The sequence below is a fragment of the Diadema setosum genome, chromosome 18 (genome assembly GCF_964275005.1).
Source record: "Diadema setosum chromosome 18, eeDiaSeto1, whole genome shotgun sequence".
Taxonomy (NCBI): Eukaryota; Metazoa; Echinodermata; class Echinoidea; order Diadematoida; family Diadematidae; genus Diadema; species Diadema setosum.
Genome location: NC_092702.1, coordinates 14944545 through 14970636, shown reverse-complemented (window position 1 = coordinate 14970636; position 26092 = coordinate 14944545). Strand labels below are relative to the sequence as shown.

At 36.1% G+C, this 26092-nt stretch overlaps 1 pseudogene; it reads left to right on the top strand.

Moving 5' to 3' along the window:
- LOC140242170 (alpha-N-acetylgalactosaminide alpha-2,6-sialyltransferase 2-like) overlaps nucleotides 1-23461 on the top strand; it is a 32424-nt pseudogene extending 8963 nt beyond the window's left edge.
- The last annotated feature ends 2631 nt before the right edge of the window (nucleotides 23462-26092 follow it).

Sequence of the window (26092 nt, the reverse complement as noted above, 5' to 3'; positions counted from 1 at the left end):
ATTTCTTTTTGAAAAAAAATGATAAAACAAAAGTTCAAAAACAAAGAAATACATAAGAAATTCATAAAACAACAAAATACATAAGAAACTAATTTTGTTACCACATTTTTTTTTTCAAGTACATTGTTAGGAATGCTACAAGGAATAATGTCACCAAAAATTAGAATGCCATTAGCTTTATTTTATGAATTAGAGCGCAATTTATGATTTCACGCATATCAATTATTGATATAAAATATAAAAAATGAAAAATTCATTTTTTTTTCTTTTACAGTTTGGTAGATTACGCGACAGGTAATGTATGTGCCAATTTTCAGTGCGATAGCGCGACAGACGGCCGAGATCTGGGGGGGGGGGGGGGTTGAATCGGGGTCATCCCACGAGAATGATGAAAAGGGAATAATTCATTCTCCAATGAAAAATTCATTACATTTTGCAGAACTAAAGGGCAAAGGTGTCAAGATTTTACAGTTGAATATCCGTAGCTTACTACGAAATTTATGTGAGATAAGGTGTATATTACTCGAAAATGATGTGCAAGTCTTAGCTCTAAATGAAACATGGTTAGATGATTCTGTCTCGGATAATGAGCTCAAAGTTGAAGGCTATAATTTGATTCGCAAAGACCGAAATAGAAATGGAGGTGGCGTTGCAGTGTATATACGAGACGATATGAAATATGAATTGTTAAATCATCCATACATAACAAACCTTGAAGTAATACCAATTCACATAAGGTTTGATTATGAAAAGGCAATTACATTTGTTACATGGTATAGACCGCCAAACATTGGAAATGATACATTTGATTTGTATGAACAATTTCTGACTTTTGTTGATTCTTTTAATACTGATATTGTTATCATGGGTGACTTAAACTGCGATCTATTGAAAACGCCACCGTCAATACAAACTAGAATGTTAAAACAAATTCATGATATTTTTGCATTACATGAAATCAATGTTACGGAACCCACGACACGAATCACGAGTAACTCAATGAGTTTGATAGATCATATCCTTACAAACAATCCAGAGATGGTTAGTACGTATGGTGTCATTCATAATGGTCTGAGCGACCACTCAATGTCTTATTTGTTATGGAGATGCAAAACTACTAAATGTAACCCGCGTACGATAATATACAGGAAAATGGCAAATATAGATACTGAATTGTATTTGGATGATTTAAGAAACCAAAACTGGAGTATTGTAGAAGATACTTCAAACCTTGATGATGCTGTTAAAGTGTGGGAAGAGCTTTTCCTTGAGGTAGTGAATAAACACATGCCAGTGAGAAAGACACGTGTCAGGAATAAATACTCACCTTGGATGACTAAGGAGATTATTGTATTAATAAGAAAACGAGATAAGTTAAAAGGAAAAGCTAAAAAGGTACATATGCGTATTTTGGATGGAAATGATGAAATTCATAAACATATTTCAGAAGCTAATTATGATGAATTATGGGAAGAATACAAGACGATAAGAAACAAAGTTACTTCTCTGATTAGGAAATCGAAAAAGAACTACTATAAAAAGAGGCTGTCAGACAAATCTAGGCCAAATCAACCATGGGATGTGTTTAAGGAATTAACCTCATCAGGCAGTAGATCTAAGTCGCCTGATTCAGTCGATGATGATATTGCACGAATTAATGATTTTAATGATTATTTTGTAAATATTGGTGTAAATCTGGCATCACAAATTCCTCATGTACAACGATGTATTGTAAATGAAGTTTCAACACAATCACGTTTGACTCTGCATGTAGTAAATGAGGAAGAGGTACTTAAAGTCATCAAAGGACTCAAAGCGAATAAGTCAACTGGTCTAGATGGTCTATCAGTTAAAATTGTACAATTATCTGCATCTGGCATAGCGCATTCACTTACTTACCTTATTAATCGATCACTGTTAGAGGGCATCGTTCCTCGTCGGTGGAAATGTGCAAAAATAATACCAGTTTTTAAATCTGGAGACAAATCCCTGCCTAACAATTATAGGCCGATCTCAATTCTTTCACCTCTCTCAAAGGTTCTGGAAAAGATCGTCCAGTCACAGCTGTCTCTCTACTTAAAACAGAATAGCATATTGAACCAGGAACAATCTGGATTTAGGTCAAGACACTCAACTGTCACATCATTGTTAAAGGTCACTGATGACTGGTATCGGGCCATAGATGACGGTTGCTATGTCGGTGCAGTCTTTATTGACCTACGTAAAGCGTTCGACACTGTGGACACAGATTTGCTTATTCAGAAGCTTTGTAAAATAGGGGTGTCGAAGGAAAGTTTAAAATGGTTCGAAAGTTATTTGAAGAGACGACATATTTGCACTCAGATAAACTCGTCGAGATCACGATTACAACAAGTTGATTACGGCGTGCCTCAGGGCTCAATTCTCGGACCGCTGCTGTTTATCATTTATGTCAGTGATTTGGTTGACTATATTGAACGATGTAAAGTAAATTTGTATGCAGATGATACAGTGTTGTATTGCTCGGGAAAAAGTGTAAATGAAATAGAGTGTGTATTGAATTCTGAGCTGCAGAACATATATGAATGGATGTGTTTGAATAAGATTAGTGTAAATTGTGAAAAAACAGTATGCATATTACTGGGTTCTCGTTATAATCTAAGTAAATGTAATAAATTAAAATTATTTATTTCTGGAAATATAATAGAACAGAAGGATGTTGTGAAATACCTCGGTGTTATGATTGATCAACAGCTAAAATGGGATATACATATAGATACAATGTGTAAGAATATTGTCAAACTGGTGAAATTTCTGGGCCGTTTACGGAGTTATGTAAATACTTCAACTTTGAAATCGATTTATACAATTTTCATTCTCCCATTATTTGATTATGCCGATATTATCTATGGATCATCGGCGGCAAAACACACAGATAGACTACAAAAATTACAAAATAGGGCACTGAGAATAATTCTTCGAGTAAACCCTTATAAATATGTCTCAAATCAAGAAATTCATACACTGATGAACCTTCAAACATTAGAATCCCGGCGCAAAGATCATTTGTATTCCATGACATTTAAGGCCATAAATAATTTTTCTCCACCGTATTTAAAAGAGATGTTTAGATTTTCTGATACGCCATATAATCTTCGTTCTGTTGGTACTCTTGTTCTTCCAAAACCCAAAACTCAATACTGCCGCAAGTCTTTTAGTTATAGAGGATCGTGTTTATATAATAGTATCAAATTTTCAATTTAAGTGTATTTGTAGATGTATTTTTTTTCTTCTTCTTCTTCTATTTCATTGAAGCATAGACGTATATTTGTTAAATTCATTGATCTGGTTTATTGCCACCATGGTAATAGTGTTCGTATAACTGTAAGGTAGTAGTGGATGTTATTTTAATTCTGTGTAGTGTAGTTTTTGATGATACAAGTTTGCATGTTAATTTCAGATATACCGAGTGTGTTTTCTTCTGGACCCCTCGGTAGAACAGCTCCACCATGAGGGCGGAGCTGAGTAGGGCTATCCAGCCGCAGTTTCAAGTACTTTTGTGAAAATGTCTTTGTATTATTCAAAAAGAAGTGATGTACATATTGTTTTATTTTGCGGAAATAAAATCAATCAATCAATCAACCGACACCAACGAGTCATACAGTCAACGAGACCGACATCAAAAATAGGTCCATGAGTCGTACAGCAGCCCATGAGTTCGACACTACGCACAAAAGACTCACGAGACCGACACTAAGCAAAGAAAGCCCACGAGACCGACACCATAAAGGCTCACGAGACCGACACTATAGGCAAAGAAGACTCACGAGACCGACACTAGGAAAAAAAAAAAAAAAAAAAAAAAAAAAAAAGCAGCCCACGAGACCAACAGGATGAACACCGCCATCTACATGTCAATTATCTGTACAGGGTGTTCAATGAAGGGGAAAATTGCATACTGGCGGGTGTAATTTCGTCACGCTATCGAGCGAGAGATTGTAACTAATAAAATGAACAGCACCATCTATGTATCAACAACATCAAGTAACTATGTATTTCTACACGTGTGGCTTTTAAAGGGCAGTACTGTCACGCAACGACGAGCGACATTGCTACCAATTTATCTTTTTTTTAAACATAAAAATTGTCCTCTTCATTGGAACCCCCCCCCCCCCAAAAAAAAAAAAATATTAGTGGACAAGAGCGATGTATGGTTTAATTCAGGTGCCATTGTGCTATTTTTAATAGTCTTTCCCATGTTTCTAGATAGACCGTGGACAGGATGTGATTTGTTCGCCCTTTTCTCTCTCCCTCTTCACTAGTTAAGTATTCCTTATTATAGATATCCTATATCCTCCTACTTATACCCGCCTGCTTAGAGTTCAATTTGTATTTTTTCTGTAACTATAATGTATGACATTTCAAAGGATGAAAACATTGTATATCTCAGCGATTCACCTCGATTTGTGGCTTGTATTTGTAAACTTATTCTCCTGAAAACGGTACATTTTCATGAAATAGAAGAGCTGTTTTTATGGATGCATCCTCTTTTTCGGAATCCAAGCTACCTTTATAGACGATAATATCATTTTCTGTGAATTTTACAAAATCAGCACCTTTGCAGATGACTACTCCCCTTCTATATATCAAGCAATATTGTGCACTGCAACATTCACCATTTTGTGAAACGTTTTCTTGTAAACTTCATTTCACACCTGGGTATTATCTAGTTGGTTGATCTGAATGTCCACATCATTTTATTTTCTTTTTCTAAGCAAGGGAAACGAGGGTGTTTGGTCATTTTCGAAATTAATGTTGAAACATCTCATGCGCTTTCACTGAATTTTGTTTATCTGTTCACAATCACTCAAACACGCAAACACCGTAAAAAATTTTGAGCAGTTCAGGGGGCGAGGAAGGGCAATTGACGGGTTAATCCCTTGCAACTCTGCTTTTCCATCTCTCATATCTTCCTTATGCCATTATCTGGACACCCTATACAATTAATTGGTCTATAGGTGACGCTGTTCATCCTGTCGGTCTCGTGAGCCTCTTTTGCCTAGTGTCGGTCTCGTGAGCTTCATTTGCCTAGTGTCGGTCTCGTGGGCTTTGTTTGCATAGTGTCGGTCTCGTGAGCCTTTTGTGTGTAGTGTCTAACTCATGGGCTGTATAACTCGTGAGCTTATTTTACTTGATGTCGAACTCGTGGGCTTTATTTACTCAGTGTCGAACTCGTTGGCTGTATGACTTGTGAGCTGTGTGACTTGTGGGCTGTATGACTCGTGTGTGTCGGTCTCGTGACGTGCACCCCCACAGAACACCCCAAAAAGCCGGCCTGGTTAGGGTTGAGGAACAGAGAAGGGGATACCAGTGTAGGGAAGTTCAGAGAAGAGAAATGATGTTAACAGTGTTTAATACAGTAATAGAAAGTCTGTAGTAACAATTGAAGCGTCCCCGCACTGCTGATAAGATTGTTTCTTATTATTGGAAAAATGAGCAAAGAAAATGGGATTTCATCGAGATTCGAACCCGAGATCTCCGGATTGCTTGGCCGTGGTGCTCTACCGACTGAGCTGTAGAAAGCCGTTGCACAGTATTCGTCCCAGAAACCCGCAAATTCTCAAAGCTCGAATGGTCAGAAGCTAAAGCAGTGTGACACACACGCACACACTTAAACCTGGCATAAACCCGAAGGATAATTCAACTTGGTGATAAATGTGAGGGATCACCGAAGTGATGCAGCTTTTCGAGTATGTAACAAAAGCAAACAGAAGGAAACTGACCAAAAATTGACATAATTTCTTAGTGAAAAAAAAAAATTATCTCTTCTCCACACTGCTGATAAGATTATCTCTTCGATAATGGTGAAAACTGTGAAAATTACTTAATAGCACCAACACACCCATGCCGTAAACATTTGACTCCACGTTGAATTTTATTACTATTTCGCCTCTCTGTTTGTTTGTTTTTTTATTCTTTTTGTTTGTTCTTCCAATATCTGCAATGAAATAAATGATTGGTAAAACAAATAGAGACACGAATAAAAGACACCGTAGCACATCAGCATTTAACATGACAAAGTACGAGGGGGTGGGGATCTGCTCAATATTTCATGTATAACGATAACTACCCCTGCACAGAACAGAAGGTGCACCCTGTATATTTCATAAACCCTCTATTTTATCGAAAATGCCCTGCAGCTGCTTAATATTTGGCCTCCGTGAAGACAACAAGTACACCCCTTTTAAAGAAAAAAAAAAAGCAGAAACTTGAATACACATAAACATCGACGCGACTAATCAATTAGAACGTGAACCAGCGGGGAAAAAAAAAATTCCACTTGGCTTTCGTCAAATATGATGATGGATAGCTTATCACTATATACTTCAGCAAAATAACTGCCACTATATTCAATCTATTCGACTGTAAAGGGAAAATTTTAATTGGTTTAACCATCCTTCCAAGATAACTGGGGTGAGGGAATGAAACATTGTGTGAGAAGCGAATGTTTGAAATATTTCATTTCTACAGACATTATTAGTCCCATTGTTGAGTATGAACCTACCATAGCAGGACAAGAATGATCATTTGCAAATGTAAAGGTTTATGCTAATATAGATAATAGCACAAATTATAATATATCTATCTATGCGTGTGTGTGTATGTGTATCTGTGTGTAAGAGGAAGCTTGTCGTGTGTATGTATGTGTGTGCGTGCGCATACAATGTATGTCCATTCTGGATTTTTTTTTGCTTTTATTTGTTTCTTCTTCTTTTATTTTGTCTCTTTTTCTTTTGCTTTTGAGACCGGAAGAGCACTGAAGTCGACATACTTGACGAGGGCCTATAGGATACTCGAGCGACAATTATTATGTAACTCGAAACTGAACTCATGTTTGAGGACGGGTTCTACCTTTGCATCCCCCTATCAATTTGGGTTTCATATTTGTTCGTCGCAGCGTTAGCAAATTTTCGTAATTCGATCGATTTCACATCAAAAGCGGGATGACGGTGAATGAACAGGTGCAACACACAGCCCCAACAGCTACCCTATAATTCATCAGTTCTGAGCACGTGCACGCCCCCCCCCCCCAAAAAAAAAAAAAAAAAAAATGCTGCGGAGTAGCCTACTTGAAATTATGTCGAGTTTTTGTAGCTGTCGAAACGTGGACAGTCTCGTAAGTCGTGTACGCACATTTAATCAAAGAGGTATGGTAGGATAGTACGGACAGATGCCTACACCATTACCAGTAACTGTGTTGAATTATAACAGTTCTAAAATTTCAGGAAATTCGTCATGCTTTCAGCCAGGAGAGCTAGACAGTGTTGATATTGATATGCTAACAGTAAAATAGAAGAGAAGCAAAATAAATCCGGGCAATCATATCTCCTTTTTCGACGTACGTCAACATGGGTGACTTTTCCAAGCGAAAGGATGTTGACAACGAAACGAATAATTTCAAGCTTTCTACACCAACATTTCTTTAGAAGCACGATACGAAATTGTAAGTACCTCTTTTCTCGTCAATTTTAAGCACTCTTCACGACCATTAAGATAAACTGCTTAAAGTCATTCAGGTCTTTTTTTTTTCCGATAATTACTTTATGTTTTGATTGCTGTGAGTTAAATTGTAGTTCCCTTTTCTTCTTTGTTCTTTCTTTATTTTTCTTTATTTATGTCATTCTCTCTCGCTCCCTCTCTCCCCCTTGCAATCGATAATCAACCGGTGAATCAACAATGTCATAGATAATTATTTGAAATGAAAACATTCCCATTCAGCGTAATGCAGCTTAGCAACTCAGATGTTGAAAATACGTCCTATTAAATGTTGTAGTCGCTGTGAGTACAATCGCAGTGCAATCAATTTCCATGCTATCTTTTATACCTCATTAAGGCAGGTCCTATTAAAAACAACAATTAAAAACTGAAATATGCCCTACTATTTTGATGAAGAGAATTGTGGGGAAGAGGGGAAAGCGAAAAAAGAAGAAATTCAATAATTAATATAATGATAATGATAATGAATAACATTTATATAGCGCTTAATACTGATGTTTCTAAGCGCATCAAATCGGGGAAAAATAATATATATAACGTAAAAACAAAATACAGCATTATGTACATATTATGATAACGACAGCAACAACAACAACAGCAAGATTAAGGTTGTGTGAACAGATGAGTTTTCAACAATGACTTAAACCTATCAACATTTATATATATATATATATATATATTATGTATCAACAAAGCAAAAATGAGAGAATTTGTTGTGTTTGCTTCTTAATGGCTTATATACGAATTACACAACAAGAAAGTAATTACGTTTTCATTTTCAGCTTTTTCATATACATTATGACTGTAATAAAAGCAATACATTGTACAATGTATGTCAAATTAAAACAAGTTACATACTCCTTCAGTCTGATAGAGTAACGTATATTACTCAATATCATACATGAATGAACGCATTTGTTTTTCTCTGACAAGGTGCAAAAGCAAAAATTGCAAAAATGGACAATCTGCCACTCCTGTGCTAATACACTTGTTTCACATAATAACGAAAACATTAATGATCATTTTGAAACAATAGCTTTATCTTTAAATGAGAGACAACAGTTGATGAAGCTTAATGATTGAGCCCTTCTCTCTCTCTTTCTACAAAAAGAAAAAAAAAAGAAGAAGAAGATTGTTGTAATGTGCAGCACTGATTGATAGTTATGGTGTCCAAATTAGGTTATTGACATTAAAGAATGAAAGAAAGAAAAATTGTAAAGAAATAAAGATACTGAATCCCAGGAAAGAAACATTACTTTTTGTAATAATGTTCTTTTCAAGTACAATGAATCGTTCAAACTGTTATCATGCTCTGTTTTGCTTTCCTGTGTAATGTAACTGAATTTCAATTTGCTTGTACATGTATATTTGTATTTTTTTTTGCGCAGTTTTGCAATTTTTACTTTTGCGCATTGGAGCAGATAAAGAAATGTGTTCTTTCTAAGTTTCTATATACATGTTCATTATGTTAGTACAGCTACTATGTTTGAAGACAGTTGAATTTTGTTGGAAATGATGTATGATTCTTTTATCTTTATTGAAATCTTATACAAGAAATGTGAACATGAAAATGTGTTTACATTCTTTCTTTCTTTCTTTTGACTGAGTGTGTAAACGTAGGCCTATATTTAATTCAAATGAAGGAGTAAAACAAAAAAGCATGAGCGTACGCGGCGTTCTGACATCGTTAGATAATGATTGCTTGACTGACTCCCGACAAAATTGTTGCCTCTTTTATCCAGTACCTTGTACTCCGTGCATGTTTTTCATGGGTGTCCATGCACAACCTCATAATCATCCCCTTCACATAGAATAATGTATACTTTACGGCTTAGGCCTGGCTGTGAAACATGCGAATACTCACAATAACGATAGTGCCGCGATATATCCTGATTTGATACTCAAACTGAATGATTATAATCAAACGTGTGCGAGGAATACACGTATCAACTCTAAAATGCCGTCTTCTTTACCAATCAGAATGCGATAATATTGACACGTTCCAAGAACGCCCGTGTTGAATATATTAGCACACCCAAAATCGATATTGAAATCCTCACACAGAAGATCAAATTGTTTTGTCCGCGATCATATCATTCCTTCAGCATACTATTGAACGTTCGCCCTCACTTAAATTGATCCACTAATGAAAGAGATAGCGGTTGTGTTCACACACAAACCAATTAACTTCTCTTGAAAGTTTAAAACCCCGACTTACAGTGGCTCTGTTCATGATTATGTTCACCCATGTGCGAGGCACAAACACGAACTCCTTGTGCTTTCGGAAGTCCACTTTGCTCTGGTTTTTTTTTTCCTTCTGCTTTCTATAGTTTCCATAGTTTTTATTCAATGTGTTCAAAATCATCTTTTCAATTTGCTCCCTAGGCCGCCATCTGAGATTAAGCGATAACCGATTGTTTTAAAGTGCATCGTCCAGTCGACTGAAAAGTATTTCGAATCATTGATATTCAAGATTCTGTCTTTATCGTATTTAATTGTATTGTATTTATTTTCCGTCATTAAAAAGATAATAATACAAACAAAGATATATTACATTAAAATATATCTTCAACGGAGGGATGACCCTATACTCAGCACTGTTATCGCAACAGCGCTGCTTTACAGAGGGTCCCTTAATCAAACAGTATAGTTACGTAAGAAGAAAATACAAACATTCAGAGAAATATTTCAGCTGAGAATTATATACAATTATAAACTTCAATGATAAAGTATACACACAGAAAAAAAAACACACCCAGACATCTACGTATATTCAACAGAGAAAGAAACTGAATGACGAACATACATCTACACGTTACGTAAACAATAGTCACATAAAATCAGAAATACAATTTTCTAATCCCTTTAAAAATATATCTGGACTTAGGTCAATTTCAAGGTAAAGGCAGTGCATTGTATTGCATCGGTCTCCTATAATGTGTTGTTCTTTTACAATAATCAGTACGAGGCTTTGGCAGAACAACGTTACCTGCGTCACGAAGAGAATATGAGTAACATGAAGGCTGGAATATGTCATTCATGGATGAGGATAACATAATAGTTTAAATACAAACATGCAATGTTCAAATGCTTCCCATACGTCTAGATTCAAGAGAAGACCAATTTAAAACAGAGCGAATTTGTAAGTTAGACACACGTTCATAAGGATTTGTTTTCATGATCTACTGCTCAGCGCGATTTTGAAGAATTTTCAATTGCTTGTAATACTTAAGTGGAATCAAATATAATATCAGCATAGTCAAAAAGTGGCAAGATAATGGTCTGATAAATCAACTTCAGATTAGATTAAGTGATAAAAGGACGAAGTCTGCCTAAATACTTTCCCTGTTCTTTTTTTTACATGAAAATTGATATGAACATCCCATTGCAATTTATTATCAACAATAAAACCGAGGTATTTAACATGATCGACTTGTTTTATTGATATACCGTTCATAAAAACATGTAATCTATTACATCTTTTCAACGTTTGCCTTGATCCAATGAGTAAAGATAAAGTCTTTTCAAAACTGATAGTCAATTTATTTACACACACAAACCAGATCATTATTAAGATTCATACGCTATCAATATTACTATAAAAAAATATACGACAGTATCATCGGCATATAATTGAACTGAGCAGTTAGGTATATATCTGCACAAATCATTAATAAAAACGATAAACAAAAGGGGGCCAAGAATCGATCCCTGTGGGACTCCATAGGATATCAATGGGTAATGGAGTTGAAAGATGGAGTGACGTACAAATGGATCGCCCCTTCAAATCAAATGAACTATTGCAGACACTCATCTGCTACCCCAATATTGCGTAGTTTGGTTAGAAGCAAATCATGATTAACACAACCAAACGCTTTTTAAAGTCTATGAATACGGCCCCTGGATATTTCCCTGCATCTATTGCTTTCATCCATACATCTGTCACCTTGACTATCCAAAGGATGTGATTGTGGAATGCTTGAAATAGGACGAAAATTGTTTGGAGAATTAATAGTACCAGATTTATGAAGGGGAATAACCTTTGACATTTTACACTTTTGGGGAAACTTGTTTTCACACATTATCTATTGATAATACGTTAAACAAGGAACAATAATGGGGACGCTCATTTTCAAAATCGTGGAAGAAATCTCATCCAGACCTACTGAAATGCTATCTCTCAAATTTTCAGTTCCTTATGTACATTATCCTCAGAAACTACATGAAATCTAAATTTTACATCACCATCAATATAAATATCATTTTCATAATGTGACACAGTGGGCTATTATCACGTTCTAGAAATAATACACTGATACTATGTTATCACAATGTAAAGATTGAACCTTTATTTGAATGTTATTTCCAATAAGTTATAGGTAAGTATGATCAGCTCATGTTCACTTTGTTGTTAAACAATAAAAATCAAGCATTGACTCGAAGTGCAAATATCATCAGTTAGTGTCGATATAACAGTGGTAGTGTTGAAGTGCCCCTATGCCACAACGTTTTGGTGCTTAAAGCGCTGTATGACGTCATAGACTTTACTCTGGTCAATTGAGTCAAATCCGCGTACAAATGATATGCAATTCTTTCACTCTTGCCTAGTACACAGAATTTATGTTTGGAAAGGGCGTGTGTGCTGTTCTAGGGACATAATAATAGTGATAGAATCAACGGCGGTTTTGAGATTCATTGCAGTCAGTTTACGTTGTAGGGCCTGGTTGTAATTTATTGTTTGTTGTGCCCTTCCACCATTTCATTTTTATCATTTCCTATTGCTTCCTTTCATATATGATATTCGTTCTTGAAAAAAAGAAAATGTATGTAAGATCCAAACGTTACGAATATTAGCTGTGTAAATGACTATGTAAGTATTCTGTTGATTTGTTGATTTGTATTGATTTTGAAATGCAGAAATAAAAACTGAACTGAACTGAACTGAAATTACTATTACTCTCATTATTGTTATGGGAATTTTTTATCCTTTTGATTACTCTTGCCATGGTTACATGGTTACATGGTTACTTGCTGCAGCCCCTTTCGCAAGCATGATCAGTTCCCCTCAACTATTTCAGAAGAACGCGCATGTAATAGCCATATGAATAAATTATTGTCCCGTAATTTGAGTTTCTATGCTATATTAACTCCAAGTTTTCTGCTTACCAAAGGGAAATCTAAGCATTTAGAAAGAATAGAGCGATGTCAGTTCAGAAAGATAAAATTTTTGCATGACAAAACTTGAATTTATTCGTTTTCAAAGAGTGAATACTTCGTGTGATGTGATATCCAATGAACACTGGGCCCTGTTGCATGAAATTTGAAATCAAACATAATTGAGAATATCAAACATAATCAGGAATACGTCATTCTGATTGGCTGATACTTATGTTTGATTTTCCTGACTTAAACATGTTGGATTGCATCTACTTATGCAATAGAGCCATGGAAGAATTGCGTTTTGTTTTGATTATTAGAGGTTAGGTCCTGGTCACACATGAGCGAAAACCAGTCGCCAACCATTTTAATGAATCTAAGACCTCTGAAATCACTGGTCAGTGGTCGGCAGTAGGTTGTCACATGTCGTAAAAAAGGATTTTTTGGGGAGTTGGAAAATGGTTGTCGTAAAAAAAAAAGGTCGGCAACAAGTGCAAACTGGTTGCTAACCCCTTTAGGACTGGTCTGCAGTGGTGTCACACTCTTTGCATGTTTGGTAGGCAACCAGTTGCAACCAGTTGCTGACCAATTGCCGAACACATAAAGACTGATCGTAGACCATTTGCCAAGTGGTTGTCAACCAGATTGCACTTAATAAAAATTTCTAAAGAAAACAATTTTTCTAGAGCGTCTACGTCCACGTGCGTGCGCATTAAATGTAATCATGAAATAATGTTGCCGAACCCAAAATGGAAATCAGCAAATTTGTAGTGGTCGTCATTAAGTCGCCTACCATTAGCCGACCAGTTGAAGACCTTTTGCAAACCTTTCCGCCAGCAGTCGCCTATTCATCATTCTGCTGTTGTTTGCAGCACGTTCGCAAAACGTTCAACCAGTCATCAAATTGTTTAGACATGGTCGGCAACCTTTTGGCAATAGGTCGATATTGGGTCAGCAACCAGTCGCCGAGTGATTGTCCATGGTCGCCAGAAACTTTTGGTTGCTGGAGTCTTCGCGTATTTGTGAAACGGGTGCACGTCACGAGTACGACACCCACGAATCACACAGCCCACGAGTTATACGCCCCACGAGTCGACACTAAGCAAACAAGGCGACAATAAACAACCAAAGCCCACGAGACCGGTTAAGACCCATGACGCATTACGTCGAACTCTTGGGCCGTATTTACTAATAAGGGTTGAACTCGTGGGCTTTTTGTGGACCTTTTCGACTCGTGGTCATTGTTCTGTTGGAATGAAATAAACGAGTTTCATTATTTCTCCCCTTCCTCTCCAGATCCTGAGAAAGCCAGTCTCCGTGTAGAATCTGAAAGTCAGCTTGTTGGTACCATTCAGCATATCTCAATAACAGCTATCCATCAGCATGCACCCCAAACCTTGCCGGATACCCGTCACGCGCATCCCAATGTATGTTGCGCTCACCGGTGCTAGTTTATACGTTCTTGTGACCCTGGTTGGAATGACTTTCAATGAGAGGGTGTTCTCAGCGCGCAACGTACACAAGAAGTTTTATGTTCTGTCGAGGGATGCCTTGCAGACTTTGAGGAATGCCAGTGGGGCAGTCGAGTCAATGCGACACGAGCTCATGGTAGGTCGAGACCGAAACTCCAGCTCTCCCTTATCTGACCGTGAGTCCTGGTCAGACAAAGGCGTTCCACTAGAAACGCTTCTGCAACACGTCGCGGAGAGGTGGAACGACACGGGTAGGGGACGGGACGGTCAAGCTGAATTCCACGAGGCAATGAGCGTCATAAGGAGACTTGTGGCCGAAAGGAATGGGTCAAGTGGGCAGCGTCAAAGCGAAGCCACCTCGCACCGGCAGCAATTGATACTCGAACGCCAGCGACAGGAGGACATGTTACGGCAACTTCCCTTGGAGGAACCAAGGTTCCCCAGCAACATTGATAATGTCCCCGTCAATAAATTGCCATTCCTCAAAGACACATCGCTTCCTAAATCTGTAAGCGGCAGTGATGAATTATGTGTACAGTCGACATCTGACCATCCAACAGATTACTACTAATTTATACTTGTAGATGCTGGTACTATCTAAAACTGCTATAGTCTCCTACTACCATACTTTTACTATCTACTACACCACTACTCGACCGTTACTATACCAATGCTGCTGCTACTACTACTACTACTACTACTACTACTACTACTAGAAGTAGTAGTATATCATGCTACTACTATATATCACCATTACTACGTTCACTGCTGATATTACTACTTCTACTACTACTTACACTACTACTTACTACTTACATTATTGAAAATTACTTCGGTGCTATAGGCCTAGTTGTACATACTTTACTTGTTCAAGTGCTATACTGCTACAATTGCTCCTGCTACTCTCCTTTAGTATAAAACTATACATAGTAAAATTAAGTACCGTCCGTACTGAGATGAAGATAATCACGCTCCCACATGATATCAGTTATAATCATGATTTACATGGACACGCAGATGATAACAAAACTAGTATTAGTATCGACGATGGATGAAAACAGAGATTATGACAAAGATAAAACGATATTGTGAGCAGCTATTCTTCAGGTTTACTTGTGATGATAAAAACCATAAGATGATATGGTACTAGTAAATGATAAGATCCAATATTGATTGTAGTAAAGAAAAAACATGATAATAATCACGTATACGTGCAAATTGTTTTAAAAAGAGGAATGCCGAAAGTTTGAAGGAATGACATGATGTTAATTCCATTTTACATATCATAGACGTGCCCAAAGACTCTTCGATCAATTAGCAGAACTTCAAGATGGTTCGGCGAGAGATTCATGGAAGACATCAAATTATTTTCAGACTATGACGATATACGAAGTTATCAGAACTTCCACAAACTGCAACATTACCGCTTGCCATTCGGCTACAGAGGAGTCGATAGGAAACGTGAGTAATATTCTTTCCATGTACATGTATAGTGTTAAGCAATGTGTGACATTTCCGTGGTTGTCAGTATGTTAGCATGATTACCGATCATCCATAGTAATAATGTAATAGCAACACATATAATAGACATGCAGTCTTTCTAATCATATTCAAATAAAACTTTAATACCATAAAAGAAAAATTATTGTTAGTTCTTTTTCAAGCGACATTGCAAAAATCCCAGCAGTCCATAAAAAAAAAAAATTACCTTCAAAGTAAGCATGATTGTGTGGCATTTAACTTCAAACATCTGCTGTGAATTGAGCGAATTAAGAAACAAAATCACAGTATGGCACATCTTATATTTACACGCAGCCAAATCGATGGTAGCACAACCCAGTGGCGACATGCATTACATCATTGGCCAGGTTACCGGATTGTTTGTTCACTGAATACACGTTCTGCGTACCACCGTATGGTAATCGATGATGTTTGCTGTTAACATACACCACTTTTTAATTTCTGCCGTCACGAAAGTCGACGTGCACTTAAAGGAAATAACATTAGCGCTTATATACAGTTTATATCCACGTTCTTGGAAGCTACTAATCTGTTATGTGCTTCTTGAATTGTGTTTTTGCTTTTGATGAAACTTCTTGAGTCGTTCTGCAGGGATAGTGTTCTAAACAAACGATAAAAATCTATTAAATCGCGGAAAACCATCGAATGGCAAGGTCGAACTTCAACCCTTAGAGGATTCAAATCACAAGTACATTAATCATGACAATATAGATGCATGAAGCAGTGAGGTGGAACTTCCACCTCCCTGATGAACTAATGAAAAGACTCATCAACTAAGATCTACAAAATGAGTGATTTACAACAAGTAGTGAGTGAATGATCTCAAACATAGGTATAGTTTTCGTGTTTATAACTGTTCACACCTTGAATTCTAGCTCACAACAGTCATAATGACCCTATCTTGATGAGTTTAAGGGCCAATGCAAGGCAAATGTATATTGACATGTGTTGATTCATATCACGCCCTCGGCATAACGTATAACTTACGTAGCCAAAAGAATATCTAAATATGTGTCATGTATTTCAGGCCCGTAGCCAGGATTTTTCAAGGGGGGGTGCGGTCACTAAAAAACGGACCTTCGGTACCAATACCAATGATGACACACACACACACACACAATTATATATATATATATATATATATATATATATATATATATTCTTTGGACGACCGAACTACAAAAGTTGTATAAGAATTTGCGCGCGAAGCGCGCCGCAAATTGTGAATTTTGACTGTTTTAATGACGTTTTAAAGTCTCGAGGAAATTTGTATTTTTGTCTGTTGCATGCAATCGCGTTACGGTATTTCGTCTAGGAAATAGTAACTTCATTTTGCCAGGAAGTTGCAAAGTTTAATTGTGTTCGAGACTCTGCGCGCGTAGCGCGCCGCAAAATTGAGAATAGTGATTTTCCTGGTGTTGTTTTAACTTTTATTTTTTCTATTGTATACCCGCTTAGCAGGCCTGAAGCCTGGTATGCGAGTTTGTCAAAAACGAAAATAAATAAGAAAAATTTTAAAACAAAATGAATTGTAAATGTGAACCATTTATATTTTGCCTCCTTGTGGTAGGATATTTCCAGCATTTCCGAACTTTCAAATAATCATTTTAGATTTAATAATATTAAAGGTAGTAGATCCGATTCGCAAACATCTCCAATATCAGTCAAATGTCATATTAACCATCATGCTAAGGTTGTTTTCTTTGTGAAATTTGAGGTCAGTGAAATTCAAAAATTAAACATCCGTTAGCCATTGGAAGAAGTTGAGTGCAAATTCAGACCTCAGGCTTAGTGCTCAGATGTTTTCCTATTTGATTTGATCTGTCTTACTGTGCACACTAAGATACATACTGGAATGGTTATTTCTTATTTATTAAATTATAGTAGCATTTTGGTTACTAGCTGTCTCTAGGCATTTTCGAATTTGGGCTGCAAAGAGATCCACTACCTTTAAGTTAGAAGAGAGATAAGTAAATAATGATCAAATAAACAAACGAAAAAGAATGAGTTTCTTTTGTAATACTATCTGACAAACTTTTTACTTTACCATTTTACTTCATAGCTCAGCACTTTCCATTCTCTCTCATACCCTCTTACCCATTACATTTAAATGAAATACAGCTAAAATGAGTTTGCGTGCCTGCATAATACTCTTTGGAAATTATAAGTGAGAATGTTCTTGGGTTTTGGCTCACTTTAAAATGAGAACCAATAGAACTGTCACAACATGAGAAAATGTATAAGTAATAATCAACAGTACATTTCCGAATTTGGCCTGCAAAGAAATCCGCTACCTGTAAGTTAGAAAAGAGATTAGTAAATAATGATAAAATAAACAACAAAAAAGAATGAGTTTCTACCGCCGTATCCAGAACAGAGCCTGAAACGGTGCAGGCTCAAGAAATCGTTTGTACAATAATACGTCTTGAAGTACTGTGTGATACTGTTGACTCAGACTTCTACAAAGCTGTAAGTGAGAATTGTAATCTAATCCGACTCATTACCTGAGATATTGATAAAAATATATCAATAAAGAATGTAAATTAAATAACGATGCGTCACAACGCAGTCTAACGCTCTCACAATGCTATCATACATAGGGTTTTTCACTGACTGTTTTTACTCCGGAGCTCTTGCAATATTCAGGCTTTTGTAATACTATCTGACAAACTTTTTACGTTACCATTTTACTTCATAGCTCAGCATTCTCTCTCATACCCTCTTACCCATTACATTTAAATGAAATACAACTAAATTGAGTTTGCGTGCCTGCATAATACTCTTTGGAAATTATAAGTGAGAATGTTCTTAGGTTTTGGCTCACTTCAAAATGAGAACCAATCGAACTGTCGCAACATGAGAAAATGTATAACTAATAATTTGTTGGAACCGTAAGCAAATGCCAGCTGAAGGCGAGTAGGCAAGTGTGTTTAAAAGCATTATATAGATTATGCACGGAGATTGTACAGTTTCTTTTCTCGAATATTGGTACTAGCAAAAGGGCTAGAAAAAGCAGCTATTATAATTCGTTAGGCATGCATAATGGCCCAATGAGTGTTACAAGAGAACTGGAGTAAGACAGGTCTTTCATTTTGTTTTGTCTCTCCTGATCGTTCGTAAGAAATGCTAATTCATGACCACCTTTTCACAATTTGATTGGAGCATGCATTCATAATGGAAAATAGTTGACATAATAATCTACTCCCAGGCATTATCATGCCAACATGTACTTATATATACATGTACTATATCTTTGTGAGACGTAGATATAAAATGTCTCAGGTTTTCGATTATAGTAATTTCGAGGAAATTTCTTTAATTTTTATCATATATGTAAACTTGAGGCTATTAGATTTTCATCCACTTACCTCTGTTCCTGTGAAAAAATGCAAGTGTCAACCTCAATGTCATCCACGAATCGCACGTACTCGGGCGGCCAGTGGAAAAAAAAAAAAAAAAAAAAACACCGGTCACACGCGCCAAGGGCCATGGCATGCAGTGCAAATATAATAATAGCTCGCACAAATTGATACATAACATTTGTGTTTGTGTGCATGGGGACGATCCGATGGTTCATACAACAAAAGGGTTTCGTACAATTATTTTTAACATTGTTAAACGTACTCTTCCACATTTACGTAGCATATAATGTGTCTTTATATTTATTTGGATTGTTATCATGAGAATTGCTAAAAACAGTTATTATGAAAAAGTGGACCTTTCAGAATTGGGGGGGGGGTGCGTACGCACCCGACGCACCCCCCTGGCTACGGGCCTGTATTTTAACATTATTTTTTTCTATCATTAGGTGATCTGAGTACCCTCTCGGATCACCTCCTGTATCTGTACTGATTCTTTATTCTTCTTTCTTTATTTCTCCTCAAAAGTTGTGCAGAGGTTAGCTCAGAAAGTCCTCTGCCTATCAATTTCAAAATTATACCATATTATGTATCATGTCCCAAAGACGACATATCTAGTTTTTCTTTAGATTATTGCTGTACTTGGATACGCCATTAAGAAATCTTCCAAAACAAAGATTCTGTCACTAACATCAGCTGTCAATCTCTGTAGTAAAGTACTAACATGATTAACAAAAGACAGTTCATTTGGATGTCCCTGAACGGAGCATAGTATTGCATGTTTCCATGATTGTTGATGATCATAGATTAACAAGACACATTGCCATGATTGCAGGGAAACTATCAGTGATAATTCACATAGCATGTCATTGACAAAATTTTTGTTCGAAAGGTTTTTGTGGGCTTATCTAAGTAATCTGAAGAAAAGCAAAATTGAAAATTATCGTAAATACCGATATGGCACATAACACTAGATATTTTTGTAGCCACATATGAGAGATAATGAGGGTAGGCCTGTTATAGATCGATACCAGTCAATCTTGCATAATCCCTTTAACCGACTGCCTGACGTAACCGGATGCTACGAAATTTTATACGAAATAACTATATCATCTCAGAAGCAGTGGGTTTAATGACTTTACTGTGTTTACTATATGGCTCTTCAGAATTGGCTGCTATGACCACGAACAGCAACTTCACCAACCTGCCTCTCTTCCTTCTTGAAGAACGCCCTCAGTGTCTACGGTGTGCTGTCGTTGGTTCTGGAGGGATCCTCAATGGATCCAATGTGGGCGTGGAGATTGACAGTCACGATCTTGTATTCAGGTAATGATTTCACTGCTTTTCTGAGGCCTACTGCGGGGAGCGACAAATCAAGTATGTAATGATAATGCTTTAATATTGCATCAAGATGTTAACTGTATTCATTCCTGGCAGAAATTGAGGGACGACAGTGAAGCCCCCCCCCCCCCCAAAAAAAAAAAAGAACCCCCCCCCCCCACACACGCACACACACCTCCACACACACAAACCTATACATACAGGTACACGCAGTCAATTTGAAAAGTAGTGTGAAAATAATTTTTCTCTAAAGGTTTTTTTTTTCATCTCTTGAAAGCTTACGTAATCATTGGCTTAAGAAATTATATTTCTCTAAAGTTTTTTTTTTTTTCATCTCTGCCAGTAAGAAAAATATTATACTCACTTTCTCTCCTTTTTTACCCTATTTCCCTTTCTCTTCTCTCAAGACTGAACCGGGGCTAGCCGGCAAGCGTTTTGCAAAAGATGTCGGTGAAAAGATGAGCGTCTACGTATTTTTTCCAGAGTCTTTGTATCCAAGTGCGGTAAAGGACAAGGTTTGCCTTTCTACTCATTGTTCTTGATGAGGAAATGAAAAATGATAAAAACTACGCATTGATTTATTGACGCATCAACAAATGGAACTGATCGTTTAATTTCATTTATTATATATATATATATATATATATATATATATATATATATATATATAAAGAGTTTGTTCGCAAAATCCGATAAGTCCGTTTGTGTAGATTTTGAAGTATGGTCTCTGTCATAAAGTACAAAATAATACCTTTTAAATGATATATTGGTCACTACATACAAAGGTACATTTTTGAAGTTTTGGTCAAAAGAAGCAAAATTTTCTTATTATTCTCTTTATCTTTCTCGACCTTTAATCACAAATATCTCCATTTGGCAACTATGGACTTATCGGTTTTTGCGAACAAACTCTTCAAATATATATATATATATATATATATATATATATATATATATACATCTTGGAACTTTCCACGTGTTGGACTTCGAATGTTGTAATTATAAGAAGAACGAGTCTCAAATACGCCATGGATCCAACAAGAAGGTTTTTTTTTTTATTACAAATTTTTCAGCCTGCCTCAGGCCTTCGTCAGTGTAGTGCACATGCTGAGGCAGGCTGAAAATTTTGTGATAAAAAAAAAACCAAAAACCTTCTTGTTGGATCCATGGCGTATTTGAGACTCGTTCTTCTTATGTATATACATACATATATATATATATATATATATATATATATATATATATATATATATACATACATATATATATATATATCTATATATACATATATACATATATATATATATATATATATACATATTATTGAAGTTGCTCCGCGTATTGGCAGTACTAGAAATAGCAATAATAATGTCACAACAGTAAAATGCATTAAATGCCAATCTTGATTTTAATGAATAATCCGAATTTTCGAGGATCCTTCCTCTTCAGTCATCCATGATGAAGAGGAAGGATCCTCGAAAATTCGGATTGTTTATTAAAATCAAAATTATATCATATATTATGTATATATATATATATATATATATATATATATATATCACAAACCAACAAAAAAACAATTTCTTAAAGGGGAATGAAACCCAAATATGTGTACATTTAACAAAAATTCATGATTCGATTGAGTCCATCGAATTTCATCGTCATTATAGCAATGTTTCGTTAAACTTTTCTTTCTTTTTCGTTTGTTTCAGGACACACTCGCCGTGTTCGCCATGTTCAAGCAGTACGATGTGGATTATGCTGAGCACATGGTTAGAGAGATTCCCCCTCCTCTGTTCAAAACATCTTTACGCAATTAGTAAGTTTTGAAAAACATGATGTATTCAAGTTTCCTTTTTTAAAGATTTTATTATCATTTTATGGCACACTGCATACTACTAAGTACTCCTATCAAAAATAAAAGATAAGACCAAAAAAAAAAAAAAAAAACCCAACCATTGCTTCTTTTTGTTGTAAATACGAAAAGAGTTTTCGTAAGTATGTCACCCAAATATCATGAATGCAATATCATATTCATCCATAACGACTTATCGAGTGTGTATAGGACTATATTACATATGTTTAAAACGTCTTTTCATGGTAATTTGCAATTTGCTGCCCAGTACCCTACCCAAACCACCGGTTCTGCCTCCAGACTCAAGCTGCTCCATCCTGACTTCGCGCGCTACGTCTTCACACGGTTTCTGAACGGTAAATCCTTCAGACCCACAACAGGTGAGGTATATACCCGGGTATATATTGGTCAGTTGTTGGTTAATCAATAGTGGTTAGTGATCAAGGTTATCTCGGTCAATTGGCATGATACACGTATGCAATATGAGATAAATGTTATGATATGATATGATATGATATGATATGATATGATATGATATGATATGATATGATGTGATATGATATGATATATAAAATATGATATGATATGATATCATGATATGATATGTGATAATGATTTGATATGATATATGATATGATATGATATATGATGTATTATATGATAATGATATGATTTTATGATATGATATGATATGATATGATATAATATGATATGATATTAATATAGTAAAGGTGTGTGCATGACTATAACATCGAAAAGTTACATTTCTATAATTCTGCTTTTCATACTCTTTAATAGGTGCCTTAGTGACATTGTTAGCCATTCATATTTGTGACGAAGTCACTCTCTACGGCTTTGGCTACGACCCTCGTTTCACGCTACATTTCTACGACAATGCATTCGTCAAGCACACGAAGGCTTCGACGGGCGCGCATGATGTCGACAACGAGCGCGAATTGTGGAAGAAAATGCACGAAGAGGGCATCATCAGACTCTACAGGAGAGACTGATGACGTCATCAAACGCGTGACATCACAATGCGATGCTTACTGAGGCGTTGCCCGTGATTGTTCATCGCGGGGGAGGGATGAATTGAGTCCATTTAATTAATTATACGTTGTGGTGATCGTTTTCGAATTCCTTTTCAGGACACCGCTGCCCCTCTCATATCTCTAAATATTATTCTCTCTCCCTCGTAGTCTTATTATCTAAACTTCTCACTTCTGCCTTTGTGCCGAGTGTTTTTATTGAGTGTCTTTTTTGGTAAATATGAATATAAATATATGTGAAAAAATATGACAAGATTAAATGAGTTGGCATTCTACTGTGTAACATATATATATATATATATATATATATATATATATATATATAAAAGAAAAACGCCAACAACAAGAGTACTTTGGTATCGTGTATGAGTGTAAGCAAAATATCTGTTGCTGACTTCTATCAAAAGCACATGGCTTCGGCGCCACGTTTTGGCATTTGATGGCAATAATTCATTTCACTTTTAAAGATCAAGCCCATATCAGTCGCACAAACTAACTTTTTACACCTTAAGGAGTATATTGAAAAGTTCCTTTTCAAGAGGTGCTAAATCCATTTTCAATCGAATTGAACTTTTTGACAGAAACATGCTAATTTTAAGCAGTCCCATACAATAAACTCTTCGTGTTGAAAGTATTTTGAGAAAATGGAGAAATCAGGTGAGGAAAAGTGAGTTCTGTTTCAAAAGTTACTAATCCAGCGGGATCCAATCAGAGACCAGTGTGCATGCTTTATTGTACTTTGACCTCTGAGTAATGCTAGGCTGGTTAGTTTTCTAAGTTGTGTATAGCTTCCCAGATTACCCACATGAAATTATATAACATGATTGTTAGCTGAGAATCTTCTATGCCTATGAATTCTTCGGAAAGATGAAGAAATCAGGAGGAGAATTGTAGAGATATTACATCATCCAAGAAAAATACATGAAGTCACAGAAACTCGAGACACAGAAACTAAAACACCAATTACATGTTGTACATCACCGTGCTAAAAGTTTTGTTCAAAGTTGCTCAGTCCCAAATTCCCCAAAATATAAATTCTTCAAAATTCAATGTATATGCATGGAGATTTTTTTAACATCTTCTTTATCCCATTATGTGATACTCCCATTGTACGTAAGTCATTTGCATGAAAGCACCTCGATGATTGCAAATAAAAATCCAGGTTTTTCTCCTTTAAGATGTATTTGAGGCTGCGTTTATCTAACTTGAGAGAGAGAATCACGTTTTAAACCGCGTTTGGAACGGTGTTTGCAACGTGTTTTGAAATGCGATTCTCGGGGAGCCGCGTTTATCTAACCATTAAACAATCGCGATTCGAGTGGTGTCACTGCACAGCTGCTTTGCGCCGTTTGACGCGGGAAGTAAAAGTCAACTGCATACCACCAAACATGCCTCCTCAGTCACACACAAATAGTGGGTAGAGAGCACAACCGGAAACAGCTGGGATTTGACCTTGAGGTATAAACGCGTTTCAAAACGGCATTGCATTGATCTACTCACAGAACGGCGATCGTGGTCTCAAACGCGTTTGAAAACGCCCTTTGAAAGGGCGTTTCAAAACGGCGTTTCTAAACGCGTTTGAAAACCCGGTTGCGTTTCATGCTTCAAACGCGTTTAGAATCATGATTCTGCCTCAGATTTTTTTTTTTTAGATAAACGCAGCCTTAGCCTATTTTGGAAATGAACTCTTCATGTTATAGGAGAGACAATTCTAACCCCACTCGATCACATGGATTGTTGGTAGTTCACGAAGTATCTATGAAATATAATCATTAATCATAATTGTCAAGGATTACATCATATAAGTTGCAAGGTTCTATTAAATTGAATTTACTGACATGTTCTGTTTTCATTTACATGGTCAATAATTGCTTGTGAGTAAAGTATTGTCTGACGACGCAAATTCAAAAGTAACTGTAATGACGATTTTCTGTGATGTCTACTTATCACAATAAATGGTGAATACAATCACTGTTATAATCGGGATGATGATCAGAAAAAGACACAAATCAGTCTTTCATCAATAACATTTTTATGAATAGAAGTATGCCCTATGTGAAAAATGAGGGTGGAGCTCAGCATAATGACATAAAAAAGCTATAGATACCACAAACGAAGAAGTGAATAACCATGTATAACAATAAATAGGCAGAGAAATAAGAAATGTTATGTTAATGTTAAGATTCCTCTTATAATATCTATAGTTGAGAACTATGAACAATTTATCTGTTTATCTCCTATATGATATATACATATAGAGAGAGATATATAAATAATATTTTGAATATATAAAGATATATTTATATATATATATATATATATATATATATATATATATATATATATAGTGAGAGAGACAGACAGACAAACAGACAGACAGGCAGACCAGACAGACAGATGCCCAGTAGATAATGACACCAAACATCTGGGAGATGTCTTATACTCTTATGTGCAAGTCCTTTAAACCTGGATTTTCCCCTCGATAGGGTTGAATTTCAGATCAATCGGAGAATAATTTATTGCAGCAAGGGCAATTGGATTATAATTTTGAAGTACATTGTGTAAATGCTCATGAACAATATAGATTCTAGGAAGAGAAGATAAAACGAAAGAGAAGATCAAAATTGAATGGTTACAAAGTATTCACGTCATCCAGTTCAGACATACTATGAAACCCATTGTGTACGGTTTCTCACAACGTTAATGCAGTTCCATATCAGATTAAACCTTTTGACTTATAAATTGTATTTATGTTATTTCGATATTGTTTCAATGTTATCGTGTGATGACCCATCACTGTCA